Raw genomic sequence first — 18,545 nt, 5'->3', positions numbered from 1 at the left:
GAAAATAAGAACTTGGTTGACCGGTGACGGGGATCGTATACGTTGACGATCTGAGCGCGAGACCCGGAGCAATGTGAAACTGCGAATGCCGCCTGACACCTGCCTTGCCGCATTCTCTATTCATAGAGAGCCTTTAGCGCAAGGCGCTCTCCAACAAAGTAAAAACTAAAAAACGGGGATCACAAAATCCAGCGATTTAGATGGCAGTGGCAGTGCACGGGCTCAGGCATGAGCGACCGTGACAGAGGACAACTTGGGGGGTCACGGAAGGGGCTCCAGGGGAGGGACGAGAAGGAGTGGAGGGGTGAGGGGAGAGGGGCGAGGGGAGAGGGGCGAGGGGAGGCTTTGAGGAGTGGCATTGATCAACCCCACGGGGAAGTTCAAACTCCAACATTATTTTTGGGGGGTGAGGGTTGTTCTCGTTATAAAGCGACAGATTGACTAAACACGTGCCACCTTGCCCACTGTTCTAACGCCATTGTAGTTGACATCACTCGGCCAACGAGCGTCTGGCTGCTATCACATTTCACGAACTTGGTGGAGAGAAATACCAACAAAAAAACCCCACGCACAATGGGGAATGTCATCGGAGTGAGCCACTGCCAAAGCGAGCAGTAGCACGTGGATGGGAACACTGCGCCGAGATGAGACGTGGTGGGGCAAGGTCTGGGTACATGAAACGTCCTTCACCCAGGCTGGCCGGCTCAGGCGAACAAGGTCGAGGCTGAATGCGCCCTTGGCAAGTTGAGAGCCCTTCATGCAAAAGGGGCGTGAAGCGGGTTGACCTCTGCTTGCATCGCCTTACAGAGCGCGCTGCGTGAATTAGCAGCCGTGTGTGTCCTGCGCTTGCTAAGCAGCAGCAGGACTGAAGGCAAGAGACAGACGGTGGCTAGGGGATGTTGACCACCTCGCCTGTTATGCAGGAGGTCGTGAGTTCGATCTCGACCCTGACGCCTGCTGTACATTTGGAGTTTGCGTGTCTCTCTCTCTTCCCGTAGTCGCGTGGATTTTTCTCCGGGCCCGACAGTTGTCACCTCCACGTTGAGAGTGAACATCGCGCGTTTAGAGGATTTGGCCGCTATACATTTCCACGTGACGATAAGCCACTTCGTTGAGCTATCATTTGTGGACAGGTCGCTTCTGAAAAAGAGCTGCATAACTCATTGGGCCTTGCCTGGTACAATAAAAAAAAAATAGTTTCTTTCATAGTTTAAGAGGCATGAAGACTTTCGCCTGTCATGCCCTGCCCTCCCATAATGAACACACGTAGCCTGTAATCCAGCACCATGGAGGCAGAGAGGATTGGTGGATCACCGGACAGATGCCGTCAAACTCCCTTCCCGTGAGCGTCGAGGAGATGCCCTACCCTGGGCACGCCAGGAGAAGGCCGTACAGCAAGTGGGCTCATCGCCAACTGTTCTCGTCTGTACGGGGATAGAGCCTTGCCCCCTCGTGCACGTGGGGTTTCTCTGGTTTACTCTCACTTGTAGAATGAACATTCATCAGTAAGTGTCTGAAAACATCTTAAAATAAAAACATAAATGTAGCAGGAGGCTTCTGAAAAATAGTCCTGCAACCCAGTGTGGCTATCCTGGATATCCTGGATAGCCACACTGGGTAACAATTTCAAACATCTTATGATTATCATGCAGGCTCTGTTCTCCCACCCATCCATGCTCTCTTCTCTCCCTCCTTTACATTTACCAGTTCACCAGTCTCCCTTAATGTCTTGGCGTGGAGCCTGACTCTTGCTATGTGCTGTGAGGCCCCACAACGGCATATTGGCGTGGGGCATTTTCATCTCGTTTCTCGCATTCATTACGAAGCGGACTTGAGCCGCAGTCATTGGAGCCTGCACAGAAGAGCGCTCACGCTACTGCTGCTGTTGCTGACGACGCTACTGCTGCTGCTACTGATGCTGTGCGCGTGTTCCCCAAGTAAACGGTATAGGCGCAACCCTGCAAGTGCCTGCTCACGTCACTGCCAGCGGAATGGCCTCGTCTATAAGTAGCTCGAGCACCCCACCCACCCCCCCCCCCCCAAACTTGGCCATCAGACAACTTTGGAAGAGCTGGGCATACCCACACTTTACTCTACCACAGGCGACCGGGAGGGCATTTAAGTGGCTCGGATGTTGTTCTGACTGTCGTGCCGGCAAATCAAGTCGAACTTGCACAAAACCCACAACAGCATCGCCCCGATGGGGAGCAGCAAGCATCAGCAATGTCCCCCGCACTTTGCTGGGAGGAAAAAAAATCTATTGAAGACGGATGGCCAGAACTTTATAATATTTTGGGGAGGAATGTTTTTTATGGTGGTAGTGGTGGGGGGAATTCCAATCTGTCCCAGACTGCGGGGAACCAACTGATGGAAAGCAGCGGTCCCTCCTGTCCACGTGCTCACGCTGGCGCGTGGAGAGAAGGGACGGACAGTTTAGGGCACAAGTATTGTGATGGCAGCAGCAGCAGCAGCACCAATGGTGTCCGTGTCCCCCTTTCCCCCCCCCCCCCTCTGTGGAGCCTACGCAGACTGCACGGCCAAGTGCTGTGAACGAGACCCCGCTTCAGTTCTGGCGGGGTTGAGCGTGGAGTCTGCCCCGCGTTGCCACCGCTGTTTACCTGCTGCAAACGCATTACAGCACCGCGTCGGCTATTCGTTTAAGGCCGAGTTGACCTGGGGGGAGATGCGAGACCGGCTTAGACGCCCGCTTTCGACTCATTATTTGCCCATGGCCTGGAATTGAACCCGGTGCGCTGGAGTAGCCACGCGCAGCACGGGAGGTGGACTGTCTGCGCAGGATGTCGGTATGCGAGTGCCTAGAATGTATTTATTTCGGTCCGAGTAAACCTAGGTCAGGACACGTGCCTGCTTCTTTCGCCCCCCCCCCCCCAGCACGCCAAGGATGCAGATATCCAGGCGTGGAGATAAGTGCAGTGCGCTTAACAAATACAAATGTCCCCCATGCAGCCTTTAGCAAGCTGTTAGGGTAAATGCTGTTTGCGAGCACATTGCGACCAGCACGGCACACGAGGGGGTGGGTAGCCAACACCACGCCCGGCCACCTTTGTCTCTCCAGTGTTGAAGTTTACACACCGCACCAGACACACATTTTAAGGCTGAGTCGACCTACTGCACATCTGTGAGAAAGTTTTATAGCACATTGGATTTCTCCAGGATTAATAAAGATTCTGATTCTGCACAGGACTGCTTCGGGAATCGAACTCGAGTCGCCTGGTTCATGGCTCAGCGAGCTTACTACTACAAAGACAACTATCACCCGTATAGCCTTCACAGAAGTTTTGGGCAAGTGCTGTTCGTGATAAATGCTACAAAGATCCCCCGTATAGCCTTTACAGACTGTTGGTGACAAGTGCTGTTAGCGAGTTCCACCTATGAAGGCAGGAATAGTACACGAGGGAGTGGGTGGCCAGCACCACGCCTGGCCGCCCTTAACCCTTACAAAGACAAAGATCCCCCGTATAGCATTAACAGACTGTTAGTGGCAAGTGCTGTTAGCGAGTTCCACCTATGAAGATACACGAGGGGGTGGGTGGCCAGCACCACGCCCGCTACTCTACCCCTCACACACACGCGCACGTATCATTCGGGGCTGATAAGGAATCACTTTGGCCCCCACGGTACGGTAGATTGTGGTGGCACGATTATCTGAACCGGTCATAGAAATCCCCTAGATCCACTCAGCCTCGAATAAGTACCCTGTGCGATGTGTAAACATCGCCGCCGGGGAGACAAATACGGCCGCGGGGTGCAGGCCAGCCACCTCGTTGTGTGCCGTGCCGGCCTTCACAGGTGCTATTCGCCAACAGCTCTTGCCCCAACGTTATGCTGAGGCTATACGGGGGATCTTTGTTTTTTTTATTTGGTGGGACCAAACGATGGCCAGCTCTAACCAGAGCTGTACCCTGCTCTGCGTGTCTGTGCGCGGTGTGACATCGCTCGGCAGTGAAGACAGTATATGTTGTAGACTGTCTTCATCCTTAGCCCAGCGGTCGGCAACGGAAATAACAAGAAGTGCTATGTTTATTTTTTTCGAATTCGGTAACAAAAATAAAAAACCAGACGATATGTCAAGAGCCGCAATGCACACGGCGGTGGTGGTGAACGGGAGACGGCGGTGGCCCTCACCAAACGAGATTCGCGAAACGCTCCACGAAGAGCCGCCCGTTGTCGACCCCAGCCCTGCTCGAGCCTGGCGGCACGATGGCAAATCAGTCCAGGAGCCAAACGCCCAGCGTCGTCGTCTGCTAGGCACGACGAGAGGGCTTCGGCAGAGAGTTTGTGTCGCGTTGCCACTCCTCCCCCACTGACGGAGCGCAGGGCCACTTGCCTGGATCGTGGGTCTCTCTGTGTGTCAAGTTGAGTCTCTGCACATCTCTATGGGTCTCCGTGCATCTCGACGAGTCGCTGCATGCGGTATCTATCGGGGTTTCTGTGGGTTTACTTGATGGGCCAGTCGTGGTGCGCGTGGCCACAATGGCACTCCGCGCTGGGCCCGTCTTGTAATGGCCCCGCTCACCAACGAGATGGACCCATCGGTCCGTTTGGTGTGCCGATGCGGTTGATGGTTAACACCACCACCAAAACCACCAACACCACCACCAACACCACCACCAACACCACCACCACCACCAACACCACCACCAACACCACCACCACCGCCAACACCACCACCACTAACAACACCAACAACAACATCACCACCACCAACACCACCACTAACACCACCACCAACACCACCAACATCACCACCAACACCACCACCAACACCACCACCAACACCACCGCCAACACCACCAACACCACCACCAACACCACCACCACCGCCAACACCACCAACAACACCACCAACAACACCACCACCGCCAACACCACCAACAACACCACCACCAACAACACCACCACCACCAACACCACCACCACCAACACCACCGCCAACACCACCACCGCCAACACCAACACCACCAACACCACCAACAACACCACCACCAACAACACCACCGCCAACACCAAAACCACCAACACCAACACCACCAACACCACCACCAACACCACCACCACCAACACCACCACCAACAACACCACCACCAACAACACCACCACCAACAACACCACCGCCAACACCAAAACCACCAACACCAACACCACCAACACCACCACCAACACCACCACCACCACCAACACCACCACCAACAACACCACCACCAACAACACCACCACCAACAACACCACCGCCAACACCAAAACCACCAACACCAACACCACCAACACCACCACCAACACCACCACCACCACCAACACCACCACCACCAACACCACCACCAACACCACCGCCAACACCACCACCGCCAACACCAACACCACCACCAACAACACCACCACCAACAACACCACCGCCAACACCAACACCACCAACACCAACACCACCACCACCAACACCACCAACCCCACCAACACCACCACCAACACCACCACCAACACCACCAACACCACCACCAGTGCCTTCGAGGAGGAATGTCAAAAGCCACGAGCAGATATGCTATGGTGGCTGACTATTCCGTTCATCATCACCGACGAGGACGTGTGCCACGGTGGCTGTCTCGTCTGTTCATCATCGGCCATGGAGACGGCGCTGAGAGCCCTCCGCGCCGTCTCGCGAGCGCCCTCCTGTGGGGCGGCGTCTGCGCGAGGCGCAGCGGGGCGGAGACGCCGCGGGGAGTGCGGGGGAGGGGAGAGGGGGGCAGGAGGAGAGCGATGGAGTCGAAGGGGCGGTGCAGGAGACGCGGCACTCGGCGCGCGGTGACAGCTGACGAGCGACCGCGGGAGAGGCCGCGAGTCGCCGGGGCTCGGGACGGGGCCAACGAGCCCCGACTGAGGGGGGGGGGGGGGAGCTCGGGGCTCGCCTCTCCAATCGGCACCATTCCAGCGCGCACAGGCACGCGCACGTACGCATGAACAAAAACGCGCGCGTGGTATTCACGCGCTCGCGGATGAACTCACGCGCGCGGCGCTCTGTGGGGCTCAGCTCCCGGGGCGCCACGCGCCAAGCAGCGGCACCACCGAGGCGCCGATGTTTATGGGTGCAGTGGACGGGGCGATGCACGCACAGGCGGGCGCACGCAGTGCCACGCGGATACAGAGACCCACCACCCGCTATAGCCCGAGGCAGACGCGCGGTTATTTACCACCGGACATCGGGCCATCACAGACGTGATCGATGAACTTTGACGAGACTGTGGGGGCAGATGATGTGAGCGAGGACCCCAATTGCGCGTTACGCAGTCACGCAAAGCGCTGTTACGCAGAACCCGTCGGAATGCAAGGGTGCGCACTAATCACGCCAGTGCAGGCACACATAAACAGTGCTAGTGAAGGTTAGAAGCACACGCGTGTCACTCCGAGGTGCAGCACACACACACACACGCGTGTCACTCCGAGGTGCAGCAGCACACACACACACGTGTGTCACTCCGAGGAGCAGCACACACACACACACGCGACCCGCGCACGCCACACACTCGGGCGGACGCCAGTACAAGGTGCACAGAACACCCGAATCGCTTTCTGCTGAGCGATGCGCCCTGTCCACTTGTACCAGACATACATCCCATACACTAGTACTATAGACACACATCCCATACACTAGTACTATAGACACACATCCCATACACTAGTACTATAGACACACATCCCATACACTAGTACTATAGACACACATCCCATCCACTAGTACTATAGACACATCCCATCCACTAGTACTATATACACACATCCCATCCACTAGTACTATAGACACACATCCTATTCACTTGCACCAGATACACATCCCATCCACTGCTACTATATACACACATCCCATCCACTAGTACTATAGACAAACATCCTATTCACTTGCACCAGACACACATCCCATCCACTAGTACTATAGACATCCCATGCACTGCTACTATAGACACACATCCCATACACTGGTACTATAGACACACATCCCATACATTGCTTCTATAGACACACATCCCATACACTGGTACTATAGACACACATCCCATACACTGGTACTATAGACACACATCCTATACACTGGTACTATAGACACACATCCAATACACTGGTACTATAGACACACATCCGATCCACTGGTACTATATACACACATCCCATACACTGGTACTATAGACACACATCCTATCTACTGGTACTATAGACACACATCCTATCCACTAGTACTATAGACACACATCCCATACACTGCTACTATAGACTCTACGTATATCCCAGCCACTGGAACCACACACAGTTCGCATTAAGTCCGTTCACGCGCAGTCCCGCATAGGATACAACACCAAAAATCCGCCAAAAGGAGTTTCTTTTCGCGTGAAACTTTAAAGTGGCGGGCGATCGGCGCACTCAGCCACGGTGAGTGCAGCTCGTGCCGGCCTCACGGGCAGACAGACGCCGCCTCTCTCGTTCGCAACGCACAAAACGCGACGCCTTCGACTTGAAGGAGACGGCGTGTGCGCTTCCAGCAGCAGCAGCAGAAACGATGGCACCAACAGCACACACACACTCTGTACCACACACACACACTCTGTACCACACACACACACACTCTGTACCACACACACACTCTGTACCACACACACACACTCTGTACCACACACACACACACTCTGTACCACACACACACTCTGTACCACACACACACACTCTGTACCACACACACACACTCTGTACCACACACACACACACTCTGTACCACACACACACACACTCTGTACCACACACACACACTCTGTACCACACACACACTCTGTACCACACACACACACTCTGTACCACACACACACTCTGTACCACACACACACACTCTGTACCACACACACACACACTCTGAACCACACACACACACACTCTGTACCACACACACACTCTGTACCACACACACACACACTCTGTACCACACACACACTCTGTACCACACACACACTCTGTACCACACACACTCTGTACCACACACACTCTGTACCACACACACTCTGTACCGCACACACTCTGTACCACACACACTCTATACCACACACACACACTCTGTACCACACACACACACACGCTGTACCACACACACTCTCTGTACCACACACACACTCTGTACCACACACACACTCTGTACCACACACACACTCTGTACCATACACACACTCTGTACCACACACACACACACTCTGTACCACACACACACTCTGTACCACACACACTCTGTACCACACACACACTCTGTACCACACACACACTCTGTACCACACACACACACTCTATACCACACACACACACTATACCACACACACACTCTGTACCACACACACACACTCTATACCACACACACACTCTGTACCACACACACACACGCTGTACCACACACACACTCTGTACCACACACCCTCTGTACCACACACACCCTCTGTACCACACACACACACGCTGTACCACACACACACTCAAAACCACGCACACACTTTCAACAAGAAGGCAGTAAACCCCGCACGCTCGCGAAACCACAAACCGCACACACACGCACACGTCCCACCACTCATAATCACCGCTGCACCACACCAACCCACACACGCACACAGCACACACGCAGACACTTACCCCACGCTCCGGGAACTTGTCTCTCCAGTGGAGGCCAGGCGGATTCCGGGATGGTGAAATATGTTCGGTTCGGTTCTGAATGTCTCGAGGTTGCCACTAAATGTTTCCACACAGTCCGCCGTGGCAATGCAACAGACTAAAAGTGTGACCGGAATAGACGCACGGGCAGGGTAAAATGAACGATCAAAATTACGAAAAAAATCAACAGGACTGGAGCAGCAACCACAAGTGTGGTGGTGGTGGTGTTCATGGGCAGCACCGCTGTGCGGGGAGCGCGCTGCGTGTGCACGCGCACGCAGCCGGCACGGCAGGGTTCAGCCTCCAGCACGCGAGGCATCGGGAGAGACGGATTCAGTGAAAGCCACACACACACGCAGAGAGATCCTTCGCATCCTTGCAGTAAATAAATAAATATTCCGGCTCCCGCCCACGGGGGTGTGGCTCCAGGGGTAACCCCCCTCCCTCCTCCTCCCTCTCCTCCCCCTCCTCCCCCCCTCCTCCCCTCCTCCCCCAATCCTCCTCCTCTCCCCTCCTCTTCTCCTCCCCCTCCTCCCGTTCCTCCTCCTTCCTCTCCTCTCCCCCCCTCCTCCCCCTCCTCCTCCTTCTCCTCCTCTCCCCCTCCTCCTTCCGCTCCTCCTCTCCTCCTTCTTCTCCTCCTCCTCTCCCCCTCCTCCTCCTCTCCTCCTCCCTCTCCTCCTCCTCCTCTCCTCCTCCCCCTCTTCCCTCTCCTCCTCCTCCCACCGGTTTCACCATTGGTCGCTAACCCGGGGCCCGTCACGTCGCGGCATGAAGGGGGACGGGGCGGTGGCTCGGCTGGGCGAGAGGCGAGCGAGGCGACATCACGGGCGGTTTAAACATGGGGAGCACGCGTGTGTGTGTGTGTGCGTGTGTGTGTGTGCGTGTGTGTGCGTGCGTGTGTGTGCGTGCGTGTGTGCGCGTGCGTGTGTGTGTGTGCTTGTGCGTGTGTGCTTGTGTGTGTGTGCGTGTGTGTGTGTACGCGTGTGTGTGTGCGTGCGTGCGTGGGTGCGTGTGCGCGTGTGTGTGTGCGCGTGCGTGCGTGTGTGTGCGTGTGTGTGTGTGTGTGCGCGTGTCTGCGTGAGTGTGTGCGTGTGTGTGCGCGTGTGTGTTTGTGTGTGCGTGCGTGTGTGTGTGTGTGCGTGTGTGTGTGTGCGTGCGTGTGTATGCGCGTGTGTGTGTGTGCGCATGTGTGTGTGCGTGTATGTGTGTGTGTGCGTGTGTGTGTGCGCGTGCGTGTGTGTGCGCGTGTGTGCGTGTGTGTGCGTGTGTGTATGTGCGTGTGTGTGTGTGCGTGTGTGTGCGCGTGTGTACGTGCGTGTGTGTGTGCGTGTGTGTGCGTGTGTGCGTGCGTGTGTGTGTGCGTTTGTCCACTCGTGTGTGTGTGTGTGCCGTGGGGAGCAGTGGTGTAGCAGTTAGCCCGCTGCTCTACGAACCGAGTTCATACCGTGTCAAACCATATAGTTTTACCCGGTATTCTTGTACAAGGGAATTGGGTTTTCAGGTTCCTTTGGTTGTGTTTGTCCCTTGCGATGGGACTCTATAGGATGAACGTTGAGATTTATAAGGGGCACGGGGTGACCAATGAGGTTTGAATTGGTCTGTAATGAGGTAGGGCACTGATAAGGGGTGGACAGCTACGCGAGTTCGATTCCCGCTCACGGCTAACAACGGTCGACGATTAATCTGAACCGGTCCTGGCCCTCCCCTACGTCAACTCAGCCTCAAATGAGTACCTGGTGCGGTGTGTAAAAATAATCGCCACTGGGGAGACAAAGGCGGCCGGGCGTGGTGCTGGCCACCCACCCCCGCGTGTGCCGTGCCAGCCTTCGTAGGTGCTCGCTAACAGCACTTGCCCCAACAGTCTGTAACAGGCTATGCGGGGGATCTTTGTCTTTGCGTTCCGTCATGGCGCGAGCGGAAGCTTCCTTCGCCTTGCAAGGGACGGCGCCGCTGGTTGTGGTTCCGTGTCCTCGTCGACGATGTCGCCTGCCCACGGTGACGGCGATGATGACGACTACTGCTCGAGGCCCCATGCCAATGATTTCTGGGATCGCGTTGCTGCTGCTGGCACCATCATCCGAGAATCTTACCACGCAGATCTGGAGGAAGAGAGCGGAACACTTCAACGAACAGAGCGGAACACTTCAACGAGCAGAGCGGAACACTTCAACGAACAGAGCGGAACACTTCAACGAGCAGAGCGGAATACTTCAACGAACAGAGCGGAACACTTCAACGAACAGAGCGGAACACTTCAACGAACAGAGCGGAACACTTCAACGAACAGAGCGGAACACTTCAACGAACAGAGCGGAACACTTCAACGAACAGAGCGGAACACTTCAACGAACAGAGCGGAACACTTCAACGAACAGAGCGGAACACTTCAACGAACAGAGCCGAACACTTCAACGAACAGAGCGGAACACTTCAACGAACAGAGCGGAACACTTCAACGAACAGAGCCGAACACTTCAACGAACAGAGCTGAACACTTCAACGAACAGAGCGGAACACTTCAATGAACAGAGCGGAACACTTCAACGAACAGAGCGGAGCACTTCAATGAACAGAGCGGAGCACTTCAATGAACAGAGCGGAACACTTCCACGAACAGAGCGGAACACTTCAACGAACAGAGCGGAACACTTCAACGAACAGAGCGGAACACTTCAACGAACAGAGCGGAACACTTCAACGAACAGAGCGGAACACTTCAACGAACAGAGCGGAACACTTCAACGAACAGAGCGGAACACTTCAATGAACAGAGCGGAACACTTCAACGAACAGAGCGGAACACTTCAACGAACAGAGCGGAACACTTCAGCGAACAGAGCGGAACACTTCAACGAACAGAGCGGAACACTTCAACGAACAGAGCGGAACACTTCAACGAACAGAGCCGAACACTTCAACGAACAGAGCGGAACACTTCAATGAACAGAGCGGAACACTTCAACGAACAGAGCGGAACACTTCAACGAACAGAGCGGAACACTTCAACGAACAGAGCGGAACACTTCAACGAACAGAGCGGAACACTTCAACGAACAGAGCGGAACACTTCAACGAACAGAGCGGAACACTTCAACGAACAGAGCCGAACACTTCAACGAACAGAGCCGAACACTTCAACGAACAGAGCTGAACACTTCAACGAACAGAGCGGAACACTTCAATGAACAGAGCGGAACACTTCAACGAACAGAGCGGAGCACTTCAATGAACAGAGCGGAACACTTCCACGAACAGAGCGGAACACTTCAACGAACAGAGCGGAACACTTCAACGAACAGAGCGGAACACTTCAACGAACAGAGCGGAACACTTCAACGAACAGAGCGGAACACTTCAACGAACAGAGCGGAACACTTCAACGAACAGAGCGGTACACTTCAACGAACAGAGCGGAACACTTCAACGAACAGAGCGGAACACTTCAATGAACAGAGCGGAACACTTCAACGAACAGAGCGGAACACTTCAACGAACAGAGCGGAACACTTCAACGAACAGAGCGGAACACTTCAACGAACAGAGCGGAACACTTCAACGAACAGAGCGGAACACTTCAACGAACAGAGCCGAACACTTCAACGAACAGAGCGGAACACTTCAACGAACAGAGCGGAACACTTCAACGAACAGAGCGGAACACTTCAACGAACAGAGCCGAACACTTCAACGAACAGAGCCGAACACTTCAACGAACAGAGCCGAACACTTCAACGAACAGAGCTGAACACTTCAACGAACAGAGCGGAACACTTCAATGAACAGAGCGGAACACTTCAACGAACAGAGCGGAGCACTTCAATGAACAGAGCGGAACACTTCCACGAACAGAGCGGAACACTTCAACGAACAGAGCGGAACACTTCAACGAACAGAGCGGAACACTTCAACGAACAGAGCGGAACACTTCAACGAACAGAGCGGAACACTTCAACGAACAGAGCGGAACACTTCAACGAACAGAGCGGAACACTTCAACGAACAGAGCGGAACACTTCAACGAACAGAGCGGAACACTTCAACGAACAGAGCGGAACACTTCAACGAACAGAGCAGAACACTTCAACGAACAGAGCGGAACACTTCAACGAACAGAGCGGAACACTTCAACGAACAGAGCGGAACACTTCAACGAACAGAGCGGAACACTTCAACGAACAGAGCGGAACACTTCAACGAACAGAGCGGAACACTTCAACGAACAGAGCGGAACACTTCAACGAACAGAGCGGAACACTTCCACGAACAGAGCGGAACACTTCAACGAACAGAGCGGAACACTTCAACGAACAGAGCGGAACACTTCAACGAACAGAGCGGAACACTTCAACGAACAGAGCGGAACACTTCAACGAACAGAGCGGAACACTTCAACGAACAGAGCGGAACACCTCAACGAACAGAGCGGAACACTTCAACGAACAGAGCGGAACACTTCAACGAACAGAGCGGAACACTTCAACGAACAGAGCGGAACACCTCAACGCGGACGCCCAAACGTCCTCCGTCGCAAATCCCTCCCAGCTTTGACGTTCCTCCTGAAAGGCATGGCTGAAGTAAACATCATCGCGCACGAGAACTTCAACGGAGATGCTGCGCGCATCCCAGCGAATAGAAAAATAGCAACGAGCCACAGCAGTGCGACTGCGGTCATGCAAGCACAACAACCGAATCGTAAACCCATGGAGACGGTTGGCTACGTACGGTGCGAAAGAAGCCCAATATCCATGCATGAAACACAATTTTTGTTTATGCTTACATGACCACAGTCGCACTGCTGTGGGTCGTTTGTCAAACCAGTGGAGGTCTGCGCTCCTCCAACGGGGGAATGATAGAGCAGCACCGACTATGCTGAGGGCACTCGTAGCGAGCAGACCTCGACACTGGCATTCAGCCCCCCGAACATGTCCAAGATGCCATCATTCGCACGAGTCTAAGAGTGTGGGATCAACGACAAAGATGGCCCCGTAGAGCTTTTTGACAGACTGTTGGGGCAAGTGTGCTGTTAAAAATAGCAGCACCCTTCAAGGTCGGGACGCGTGAGAGGCTGTGTGGTGTGGCAACAACCGCCCCCGGCCGTCTTTGTATCCCCGGTGCTGATGGGTTTTTTTACACACCGCACCGGGTATTTTTTGAAGGCTGAGTCTACCTAGGGGAGGTCCAATACCGGTTCAAATAGTCACCGACGGTGACAGTGAGCGGGAATCGAACTCGCGTTGTAGGGTTTCGGAGCCCAGCGCTCTAACCGCTGCGCCACCACTCCCCAAACATGTCTCACCTCCCGCAGTTATCCCCCACCGCATTGCTACATTGAAGGCAGATTACGTTTTCTCGGTATGATTTTTGACGCATGCGATATATTGTATCACAGAATAAGGCTTCGCCAAAGTGCAACTGCAATTTGAAAAGTGCAATTCAGCAACGTGGCCATCGCCACCCACATTCTGTAGCACAGGTGCTCCTCTACTTACGAACATTCGACTTACGAACATTCTACTTAAGGACATTCAACTTGCGAACATTCTACTTACGGACACTCGACTTACGGACAGTCGACTTGCGAACATTCTACTTACGGACATTCGACTTATAAACATTCTACTTACGAACAAACCTCTGGAACTTAACTCGTTCGTAAGCATAGGCGTCCCTATAGACGTTGCCTTGCCAGCGACAGCACCATCAAGTTCACAGCTGTACGTTGTTTTTTTTTACACGGAGAGCATTGGGCTCACGTGTGTTCTCAGATGTTTTGTTGTTGAGTAAACCATCCTGTGAGCGAACGCAGACAAGGGTTACAGCTGTCAACATGATAATAATTACCGGCGGGTGGCTCTACAAGCCGTTGATACGGTTTTAATTACGAGTGTGAATTTTGTCATCTGCTTTCCATTTTTATCATTTCTAAGCGAAGTTCATAATTCCGCGTGCAGATTACGAGTTGAGCACCGTCGATGGGTTGATGTATTATTGTCCACGAGCACTACGGGTGAATACGCACGCCTGCCATCCGCACAGCCACACACAAGACAAAGATCCCCCGTATAGCCTCTTAACAGACTGATGGGGCAAGTGTCGTTAGCGAGCATCTCTTGCAGGCCCGCACGCCACACTAGAAGGGTGGCCAGAAGTTCGCCCGGACGCCTTTGTCTTCCTAGTGGTGATGTTTGTCACATCGCACAAGGAACTCTGCTCATACTCTTTGGTTCTTTCGGTAAAGTCACGTAGGTATAAAATAAAATAAATTAAATCACGACGTTTCGGGCGCAACACAAGCGTCCGTCATCAGGTGGAACGACCACAGCAAGAAACAGTTAATGAAGTGGGCAAATGTTCTGCCGTGACAAGAGGCTATATAGATAAGAGAGAGGGGAGGAGCAAGGGAGGAGAGATAGAGAGGGGGGTGTGGGGTAAGGGGAGTGGAGCGCTGCTTAGAGGGATTAGAAGACAGGCACGGCAAAATGCCGGAGGGGGGGCGGGGAGTGGGCGGGGCTGGGAGTGGGAGGCTGAAGAAACTGGAGATGCGGATATGAAGGCAACACCATAAAGCACGTGCATGCTTCACTTCTCTTATAGCGCAGGACCCGATGACGGACGCTTGTGTTGCGCCCGAAACGTCGTGATTTAATTTAATGTATTTTATACCTACGTGACTTTACCGAAAGAACCAAAGAGTATGGATTCCTGCAGTCACGAAAACTTCAAATCTAGATTGGACTCTACTCATTTGAGGATGGGTGGATCTAGAGGAGGCCCAAGACCGCCTCGCATAATCGTCACTGGCGTTGTCCACGAACACAAATCCCCTGTATCGCCTTAACTGACTGTTAGGGCAAGTGCTGTAGAAGTTGCTGTAGCAGCTACAGCAGCTGCTACGGCAACTTCTATAGCAGCAGCTACAAGTATAGATATTTTTTTCTTTTCCGCTTGTGTGTTAATCTGTGTTTACCCCGGATATTTTAGAGATGGCAATTCTCTTGCTGTGTATCCTACTGCTGCCCCGCCCGGCCATATCTAGTGCCACACTCAACTCTACAAACAGCAACCCTCATTACTTTGCGTCCATACTTGTTGCTCGATTTGCCACTACACCTGCAAATGAAACAGCTGATAGACACTTCTACACTCCATCTTTGTATCATTTTAAACCCTATCTTTGTCCCATTACTTCAACAGCACTCCTTCCAAACTTCATTTTGCTCTTAAAAATAACACCATCTGTGAGCTGCTGCTATTCGTCCAAGGTGCGCCGCTCTTCATACTTTCACAGAAAATACTTGTGCAAACTATCAATTCTACTTTTCTTATTTCTGGGTGGTATTGAGCTTCATCCTGGCCCAAATGTAAAAAACTCGTATAATTCTGCAGATTTTTCTGGCAGGAAAGGTGTTGGTGTTCTACATGTCAACATCAGAGGGCCTGTGACTAAATTAAGTCAACTAAAACTAGAAGTGGCAAATCTTGACCCGGACATTTTTTGCCTAACAGAAACATTTCTCACTCCTGCCGTCAATGACTTTGCAGATTAAGATTGACAACTACAACCTTTTTCGGCTTAACCGAGGATCTAAAGGAGGTGGAATTGCCATCTATGTTCGTAATACTATTGCATGTTCACCAGCTCACTCCTTGTTTAAAAAAATGTTGCTTTGAAGGTTTAGCTCTCAGAATAACTCTCCCACAAATTTTACAGATGAATTTAACCTGTTTCAATTAATAAATGTCCCCACAAGACCCAACCTAAAAAATCCGGGACAGTCAACTCTGCTTGACGTCCTATTGACAAATGCCCCTCACAATTTCGCAGTGACTGGTGTTCTGGGAAATAACCTTAGTGATCACTCCTTCATTTTTGGGGTGAGATCATCAGCCAGACCCAAGCCCCCCCTAAAATTGTTGAGAAGCACTCTTTGAGGCACTTCAGCACTCAGGCATTTACTAATGATGTGCTTCCCTCGGGTATTGACAAGGTTTGTGATATCCCCAATCTAACTACGGCTTGGGAGACTTTCAGGCACATGTTTCTCCAAATTCTTAACAAACATGCTCCGTTGGTTAGATTTTAAACTAAAGGCAACCGCCCACCATGGTATGATCCTTTGATTACAAAGCTCATAAAAACTAGGGATAAGGCTTGGGCATGTGCTCAGAAGAGTAATTTGGTAAATGACTGGCTAGAGTACAGGATTTTAAGGAATAGGTGCGTCAAAAAAATACGACATGCAAAAAATGCCTACTTTTCCTCCACTCTCCTTGATTCACATGGAAATGCCAGGATTTTTTGGAAAACAATCAAATGTATCAAAAAGGCATACAAAACAGACAATCTGCCCGTTGAGCTAAATCGAAATGAGGAATATTTTTCAGATCCCCAAAAAATAGTTGACAATTTTAACCTTAATTTTTCTGAAGCTGGTAATCTTTTGATAATGTATTGGGAGTCACCCCTGCTTATGCAAATTCCTACACCCCTGTCCAAACATTAAACGAATTTAGTTTCCAGCCAATCCACGAAAGTAATGTTCTGAAACAACTGTCCTACCTCAAAGGGTCCTCCTCTACCGGACCAGATAGTTTTCCCGTCATTGCTCTACTAACTGTTGGTCACCTAACATACAAATCTATAGCCCATATTTTCAACCTGTCTATCAAAGAAGCATCAGTTCCTCTAGAATGGAAACATTCCTATGTCCGTCCACTTCACAAAGGGGGCCCTAAAGATGATCACAATAACTACGGACCTATCTCAATTTTGTCCCCATTGATGAACATTTTTGAAAAATTATTGAACTACCAAATTAGCAGTTTCCTGTCCACCAACAATCTACTACATCTAAAACAATCTGGGTTCCAAAAAAAATACAGCACCACATCTGCTGCATTAGACTCTCTGAATCAAATTTACAGTAGCCTTGACAATAAGCAGTACTGTGCCTGTCTTTTTCTTGACCTGTCCAAAGCTTTTGATACAGTAGACCACAACACCCTGCTTGGTAAACTAAGTTGCCTCGGTTTTTCCAAAAACACAGTAAAATGGTTAAAAAATTACCTCTTTTCTCGCACCCAAACTGTATTCACAGATGGCTGGAGGTCAAACAGTGTTAAGATAACAAAAGGGGTTCCACAGGGTTCCATCCTCGACCCCCTCTTGTTCTCTCTTTTATGTCAATGACTTGGGCACTGACTTGGATCATTCCAGGGTAAATATTTTTGCAGATGACACGATACTGATTACTGCTGGCCGCTCTCCGGATGACTTGATTGCTAAGCTCCAGGGTGATTTCAACAAACTACAAAATCAGCTAGTTGCTCTTAAACTAGTCCTAAATACCTCCAAAACCAAGGTGCTATACCTCTCACCGGGACTAAAGCAGGAAGTTATTTTTTCCAAATTACATTCCTTAAATAATGATCAAATAGAGCAAGTCAAGTTCTATAAGTATCTTGGGGTCATCCTGGATTCAAAACTGAATTTTGAAGATCACATTGATTATATTGGTAAAAAGACAAAAATAAAAATTGGTTTTCTGTATCGACACAAGCACTGCTTCCCCCCTATGTTCCGTTTGGAATTGATAAAAGCTACCATACTGCCTCTACTTGATTACTGTGATATCGTGTATAAATCAGCCCCAAGTACTGTACTGAAGAAGCTTGATTCCATCTATCACTCGGCCTTAAGATTTGCATTGAACTGCCCATATAGGACTCGCCACTGTGATCTCTACATTGGGTCAAACTTAGCATCTCTTAATGTTCGACGGCTTGTACACCAGACCTTATTTATTCACGATGTACTTACAAAAAAAATCCGCAGACTACCTGCTGGATCTCCTCTCTGT

The 18,545-nt window shown here is 51.7% G+C and overlaps 1 protein-coding gene across 3 annotated transcripts in view; it reads right to left on the bottom strand.

The window, feature by feature from the left end:
• The window catches only part of LOC116952389 (uncharacterized), an 814,348-nt gene extending 805,259 nt beyond the window's left edge, over nt 1-9,089 (bottom strand). For all 3 annotated transcript variants that reach the window (XM_076074262.1, XM_076074261.1, XM_076074263.1), the window contains exon 1: nt 8,668-9,089. The gene's annotated coding sequence lies outside the window, so the exon portion shown is untranslated. The remainder of the gene's footprint in view (nt 1-8,667) is intronic.
• Nucleotides 9,090-18,545: the final 9,456 nt, after the last annotated feature.

The sequence above is a fragment of the Petromyzon marinus genome, chromosome 46 (genome assembly GCF_048934315.1).
Source record: "Petromyzon marinus isolate PM22_M1 ecotype Great Lakes invasive population chromosome 46, UKy_Petmar_22M1.pri1.0, whole genome shotgun sequence".
Lineage (NCBI taxonomy): Eukaryota > Metazoa > Chordata > Hyperoartia > Petromyzontiformes > Petromyzontidae > Petromyzon > Petromyzon marinus.
This window is presented reverse-complemented; position numbering and strand designations above follow the sequence as displayed.